The 8030-nt window shown below is 36.4% G+C and overlaps 1 pseudogene; it reads right to left on the reverse strand.

The window, feature by feature from the left end:
• Nucleotides 1–2188: 2188 nt before the first annotated feature.
• LOC125366637 lies at nt 2189–2347 on the reverse strand (annotated as a pseudogene).
• Nucleotides 2348–8030: the final 5683 nt, after the last annotated feature.

Below are 8030 nucleotides of genomic sequence, written 5' to 3' on the forward strand. Positions count from 1 at the left end.
AGAGATGGACTAAGAAGGAATAGTGAGGGGAGAAGAGGACTGGAGTGTGTATGTATGTGTGTGTGTGTGTGTGTGTGTGTGCATTTGTCTGTGTGTAGCACACTGAAAGCCACCAAACACCATTCATAAAAGGGGAGAAGGAAGGAAGGAACTGGAATATGGTGGAAGGCATGAATTTATTCCAAGAGTACTATGTGTGTATATGGAATTATCACCATGATGCCTCCTCCCCATTTTAAAGATGTATGCTTTCTGGAAAACAAATAAACATTAAATGTCTGCCAATGGATTCAAGAAATTAAGGTGCTGCATAACAGAAAGTTTGTTCCACATGTATTTTAACACTTTAAATGTCATTATGTTACCCAGCTCATTCACTAGTAATTTTGTCTGAGATACCTTAAAGCAATTTGTGCACATGTTCAATGATATTTAATGGCACCCTCCTTTTGTTGCTTTGAGGTTGTTTTTCACAGTAAATAGAAAGATGTCACACTGCAACAGAGAAAATACAAAAGGAAAAGGAGCAATTCTGTAGAGCACATCGATGCAATTTGGGAAGTCATGAGTTCATCATATAAATAATGGCTTCTGAGACTTGATCCTTGGAGTTTCATAAAAATAAATTGCTTTTCACTAGTTAGTGAGGAGGCATTCATTAAGAGAAAGAATTCCTGACATAGAGCTTGAGTTGAATATTGTATAAGAATATTTCTGGAGGTTCGTGAACAACATGGCCAACATTTAAATACCTGACTTGATTTTGAATTTTCTTTGAAAGCCTTAGTACCAATTATTTTGCTTATGTCTTCTAGATGATGCTTTTGATTGATAAAAAGGGCCAGTGGTCCATTGTTGCATACTCTCAGGCTGTTGACAAGGACTGTACAATTTCAAGCTACTTGACTTCAAGGAAAAGAGCCAAAGAGAAAAGCCACTAGAGAATTACACTCAAGGTGAGGATAATATTTATAAGGGACACAAACACTAAAATGCCTCAGACCTGCTATTTAATCACAAGAGACAGGCTGTGATTGCTTACTATCTTCTTTAAAAGGAAGCTCCTATTTGCTAATATAAATAGGAATTGCCATATTACATGCATGAATAATCTATCTGTGTCTATTTTGAGGATATTTTCCCCTCTCTTTCAAAGAATGGATTGTGGTATAGGTTTGGCGGAGAGGGGTGATTTTGAAAATGTGATCAATGAGTTACTAAGTACATAGAAAGAGACCATATTTCCCACAAGTGCACTACAAAATTTATCCTTTATCAGTACCCTATGGAGTAATGTGAAATTTCCACAATGAGATATCTGTAATGTGGCTGACCTTGCCTAGGGTATTATGAGAAATTCTTTATCACAGTTTGAAGGATAGGAAATTGCTGTTGTATTCTGAGCTTGGACATTAAAAACAGGCAGAAGCACTTACATTACCCCCTCTGATCTGACATTACTTAAAAAACTAGAAAATAACTCGACTGCATTTCCACAAAGTTGCCCCCAAATCACTGGTTTTCACCAGGCACAGGTGTCAGCCTTCCGTGAATTAAGTATACAGCTGGATGTATCCTTGGTTTTATTCCCTAGATATAGATTTGCAGTCACTCTCCTCTGGCGTTATCATCTCCCACTCCTTCATTGCCTTATTTCCTTTATAATAAAATTCCCTGTGACAGAGAAGAACAAAGCAAAAGACGAAGTGAATTTCGCGAAGAGGCGGGGTGAACTTTGTTTAGTTGCCTTTGTAGACAAATCACAGATAAGTCCACCGAAATACATAAGAGCTGGAAATTTCATTTCCAATGGTGAAATGAATGCTAATTTCATTTTGTCCCTCACTTTGGCAAGCATCTGGGAGAGAAGAGGATATGGAAAGTAAATGGGATCCAATTCATCATACCAGCTAAGTTGTTGATTGTCGTGGTAAGAAAATTGATATTGTATAGTATGATTAGAATGTTTCTTTTGAGGAAATGGGGAAAAATGTCTGTATATGTTGTCAAATCTTTCCATTTTCTGTGCTGTTTTTTGAGGCATTTCAAGTTCACTACATTGGATTAATTAGCGGACAGGGTACATATGGTAAGATCTAACTCTGTGTACCCTGGGTTATGCAATTTGTTCAATGTTCATTTCAAGATTAAATTAATGTGACTCCACTTTCTTCTCCACTGAGAGGTTTATGAGTCTCCTGGTGTGGGCTGCAAAGCCTACACAAATTTGAACCTCAGAGGAAGCAGCATAAACGAGGATCTAGGCTAAACAGAGTAGTGGAAATGATATTTATACTGAAAAGAGCAGAAACTACACCTAATCTTAGCCAAAAGGCTGAGAAGGGATGGAAATGAGATTTAAAGGCACGCACACAAAAAAACCAAACCTCATTTGAAAACAGCTGTCTTAGAAAAATAGGGAGCATCCCCCATACTGTAAGTAAAATCAGAAATCTTTTTATTTTAGCTTTTTGATGAGGAAAATATGAGAATAAGTATAAATAGTAAGATAGCAGCAGAGTTATTGTGTAGGTAGATTTGCTTTCTATTCTAACTCAATTCTGTGCTTTGTTTTAGCTTAAGAATTCTATATCCCTATACATTAAAATTCCACATTTTAGTGGTGGAGTAAGGACTCCACATACTCAATAGCCAAAAATTGTGCATATTCTACTAAAACAGAGTCATTTTGCTCCAGTGAGCACTGAGATGGGTAATCAGGTAGCTGTGTTTCTTTTGTCAAAGTCTACATGCAGGATCAATCTTGGTGAGCAGGGGATTAATGACATCCCCACACCCCCCAAGGCAGATACAATTGTTCAATTACTATTTTTATCAAGATTGCTGAATTCTAGTCCAAGTAAATCAAGAAAATTAAACAAAATACAACTACAGAGAAAAATTTTGCAAAGTGAGATAGAAAATAATATAGGATATTTAAATGCTCAGGGCTCTCTCTCTCTCTCTCTCTCTCTCTTTCTCTCTCCCGCCTCCCCCAGCATCCTATCTGGACTTAGTAGGGCCAGATTACATCCAAGTTCTCAGCCAACAACAGCTAGAATCTTTTTCTATTTCTTAGCTTGACTGCAATGTGCTCACTAACTGAGGGAGGCTGAGTCCCCAAGAGGAATGTCTTCAGACAGTCAAGTTTCTATGTTTCAGGAACTCAATAAAGGGCAGCCATCACTCAAACATAATCCATTCTTTAAGGATATAAGTGTGGGAGGAAAAAACTGGAGAGTAAAGGAAGGGGTGACATTGTCCAAAGAGAAATGTACTCTTAACTTATGTAACTTTAATCCCTCTGTCCATCGCCTTTATAATAACAATAAAACATTTTAAAGAAGAATATAAATATTTATCAGCAATTTGTCACTTGGGAGCCTCGAGTGTCCCATTGGTCAAATGCAACTAAAAAGAACTAATTTATTGAGACTGAATCATTTGGCAAACTATCTTGAAACAATTTTCAGAACATTTTCACATATGTATGTGAGTATCAGGTACTTTGTGGAAAATTGGTGGTGATGTATTTATGTTTGCATATATAAAAACAGTAATATCACCAAGATCCATGTTATCTGTTTAGTTATTAACCCATCATTCTTATGTATACCCTGTTTCACACATTCAGTTAATTTAACTTCTAGCCACTTGGGCCTTTTGTCAAAAATTCCAAACTTCCCAGTCTGTGTTTTTTATTTCATTTACTTTAAAATAGTATTTGCTACTTGATCCTTCAAATGGTAAGTATCTAGGAAAGATCACAGACTAAATAATTCAAGGTTCAAAACTAGTAAAATGCCATGTTCCTTGATGGCTTGGCTTTGAGCCTCAGCTCTATGACACCCATTGCCTGCTGTATTGGTCATATTCAAATGGCACCAACTTCATCCGCTTCATCTGTGAAGTGGGAAGCTAGCAATGTTCCAAAACAGGATGCAATACAAACGTGTGCCAATAGTTGGCCTCCATATCTGTGGGTTTTGCAAATGAAGGTTTGCAACTAATTACAGGTCAAAAATCTTTGCCAAAAGTAAAGAAAGTAATATCACCTATTTAAATATGCAAGATGTTTTTTGTCATTGTCACTGTCCCTTAAATAATGCAGTATGACAACAATTTGTATGACTTTCTCATTGTTTCTGGTATGATGACATGTACATTTGGCCTAACTCTAGGGATGAGTTAAGGTATATGAGAAGAGATGCTTAGGTTCTATTAGAGACTTGGTAATCTGTGGATTTGAAGGGTTGGAACAAATTTCCACAGAATATGGAGGCATGATGTACATGTGTATGTGCATGAATGTATGTATATGCATATGTCTACAGAGTATTTTATATGAAGACATAGTATGAGTTATTATAATATAATATAGTATAATATTCATTATGGTAATAAGAGTATATCTAATATTCACTGAACACTTTGGTATCTGCTCAACATTATTCTAAAAGTGCTCTTTTGCTCATTAGAATAATCATGCATATTGGGTATTATTGTGATGAACACTTACATTCAGATGAGGGTTGAAAAGCAACACTGTAAGCCCAAAATCCATTTTAATGTTTGAAAAATTTTCAACAAGATACCTGACACATTATGAACACAAGTGTTCAGGAAGAAACAATCCAAAGTTTTTCTTTTTAATGAACTATATTAAGCTAGTTTACAATAATACCTGGACATGTCAATAAGAAGATAAAATTATTTTAATAGCATATCTATTTCCAATCAGAATAAAGGAAATATGCCACATAAGACTACATCATAGCTGGGCACTTTGGTTCACACCTGTAATCCTAGCTACTCAGGAGGCTGAGATCTAAGGATTGTTGTTCAAAGCCTGCCAGGGCAAGAATGTCCATGAGACTCTTATTTCTAATTAACCACTAGAAAACTGGAATGGTGCTGTGGCTCAAGTGGTAGAGCACTAGCCTTGAGCTGAGGAGCTCAGGAACAGCACTCAGATTAGAGTTCAAGCCCCATGACTGGCAACAAAGAAAATAAATAAAAATAAATAAAAAACAGAACTGCAGCAGTATCAAAAAATCCTTTTTAATTAGGGGAGTTATTAAATTGTTTAGTCAAATAAATATTATTGAGTGCTTGCTACTGAGACACTTATTTTCATAATGTTCTGAAATTGAAGCCACGTCTATGTGACAAATCTAAATTCAATTATATTTTTAAAAGAGAAACAACAGGGATCAGACAGGAATCAATAAAGCAGTGATCTGCAACATATTCAATTTTGGAACTGACAAAATACAGAGAATCCAACCTTTATTATTCCAAGAGCCAGACCGCCAGCTCTCTTGCCCTTTCCTCAATTTGACAGCAACAGGCAACACAACTCAATAAAATGGCAAATGTAGAGACTAATATTCTGTCAACCCCCTGAAGGTGAGAAATGGAATTACAGTCAAAATTTGTTCTTCCTTACTTCAGAGCGGGGACACAATCGTTACTGACTGAATATTCTATGAAGAGTTCAACACCAAGAGCCTTCTAGAAAATGCTGGAGTGCAAACTGGTTGCATAGAAGTCCTAGAAAAAAATTGACAGCTCAACTATTTGATTGAGTAAGTCTGTGTGAATGCAGTCTACAAACTCACTATTGTCACCTCTTATTAAACAAATAATGGCAATAATGATAATGATAGAACCAGAACAATGAGCTAGGAAAAGAGTCAAGGGACCTATTTGTTTTTTTAAATCTATGGCTAAGCCTGTATTCTTGACACTACCTTCTGGGCTGGATTTTATTTATGGCCCTCTGTCAAGAAGAAGTAGACAATCCAGTAGACAAAACAAAATCATGAACATAATAATCAATTAAGTACTAGGAGTCACAATCCATGTTCCTTCTATCTGTTATTGTTATCATTATTAAGATTTTTTTTCTGATTTTTGAGACAGGATCATACTCAATAGTCCAGACTAGCCACAACTTTACAAGATTCCTGGTGCATTTTCCTGTGTACTGGGATTAGATATGCAGTACCGTGCCATGCGGTTTTGCATATTTTCAATGTTGTAGTCTTTTTTAAAGCTTAGGACAGTAAGGCATATGTATCTCATGCCTTTAATGTTAGCTACTCAAGAGATTGAGATATGAGGACTGGAATGTTGAGATACTCTTATCTCCAATTGAGTAGCGAAAAGACAAAAGTAGACTCACTCAGGTGATACAGCACCAGTGTTGGCAACTAATGAGAACCATGGATTACTATCAACTTTATTTTATGGGTAAAGAAACTGGACACCTAGCTGCATTATACATAGTCTGACACTTTTTCTTAAAGCAATGTCCTGCAAAACCTAGCCTTTGGTTTCTAGACCCAATACAAAATGCTTGTATAATCTCTAAGCGTGCTTTAAAAGGAACTCATGATTGAGACACAATTCTTGGCTAGATAGCACAAATGGCCCTGAATTCCAGGTGAGAGTTGCTACTGAACAAAGTACTCCTCACCCAGAGTGCTGAGAGGTTTTAAAGATTGTTCTATATATCCAAGCATTCTGTACTATGGCTCAGTACCCAGCATGTGACAGTGTGACAGAATGTATGTTGCTCCTGAGAATATTAAATTCAGAATGGGTGCTAAGGTAATCTCTCACAATACAGTCTTGGACTAGATGTCATAGACTATCTAAAATGGTTCCCGTGTGTTCTGATTGAATTTCTTCACTGTTCAGTAACACTACTTCTTTAAATTGCCCAGAGCCATTTAAAAGTACAAGTGACCTATAATCTACCACAGTTCAAAGTCTCTTATGAAGACAAAAATCCAGATGAAAGACTAGGCCATGCCACTCTCCTTTTCCTGTCATTTTGCTACCACAATTCAAACCAGAATTTGTCATTTAATTCTTATTCTAAAAATGGTGGTGATCTGGTCATCCGATGATGATTTGGTGATGCTATTGTTTTGCTTTTAATTGTTTTAGAAAGGGGTTGGTAATGTGGCTTAGTGGTAGAGTTCTTGCCTCACATGAGTAAAGCCTTGTGTTTGATTCCTTGGTAACACAAAACCAAACAAAAAATAATAATAAATTTTAAAATCACTCTGATGAATATGTAGTGGGAATTATTTTCCAGTTTCATGTAGAACTTGTAGAATCTGATTGCTAACAAATAACTCGTAAATACAAATGGAAACCATTTAAAAAGAGATGGACAATTCTAGAAGAAAGGTCAGGAAGGACCATAGCACTGAGCTAATAAGTGGATTATTAGTGCGTTGATACAGTGGTTCACATGTGGAGGGAAAGGAAAGCACTCCAGTGATGCACACCCTACCTGGATGACTCCTCTGAGGCAGGCCTCTTACTAAGAATTGGAGTTGTAACAGGGAATACTATGTGCAGGCCTAATGGGAAGCTTTAGCTGTTTGTCCTCTGAATCCATTTGTTTCTACAAGTAACGATCTGCAAAATCCTTTTTCCTTTACCAGCTTTATTATTTGTTGGGAAATGAAAACTTGGCATCTGATTCTACTCTTACTTCCAACTAGAGTTCCTTCTAGCTCTCTAAATTACTTGGCACTGAGACAATTGGCCCTGCCAAAATGTGAATGGCTCAATATTTGCAGCAAAGCACATCAGCAAGTCCAGATTGAATGCCGAGATCATTTGGATCCAAGCAGTGTGAATCACCTGGACCTGGGAGGAAACCACTTATTACAAAAGATAATACACTTGAAAATTCAGGGAGAAAGAGAGGATACTTATTACCAAAGACCACAGGCTTGGAAATTTAGAGACAGACAGACAGATAGACATGGTGGGGGTGACAGGAGGAAGAGAGAGAAGCAGAATGGGTAATTTTAAGTAACTTTAGTGATGTAAATTTTTATACTAGATGTTATTAATATATTGAGAAGGAACAGATAAATCTGATGATATATTTAAGAAAAAATGCTTTTTGGAAATTTGGAAAAATACATGAACACCTAAGAGACCCAATATTTATGTTCACCAATCATATTGATTCTATTCCACTGGAATTTTTTAAATAGGAA

The sequence above is a fragment of the Perognathus longimembris genome, chromosome 17 (assembly GCF_023159225.1).
Source record: "Perognathus longimembris pacificus isolate PPM17 chromosome 17, ASM2315922v1, whole genome shotgun sequence".
NCBI classification, from domain to species: Eukaryota; Metazoa; Chordata; class Mammalia; order Rodentia; family Heteromyidae; genus Perognathus; species Perognathus longimembris.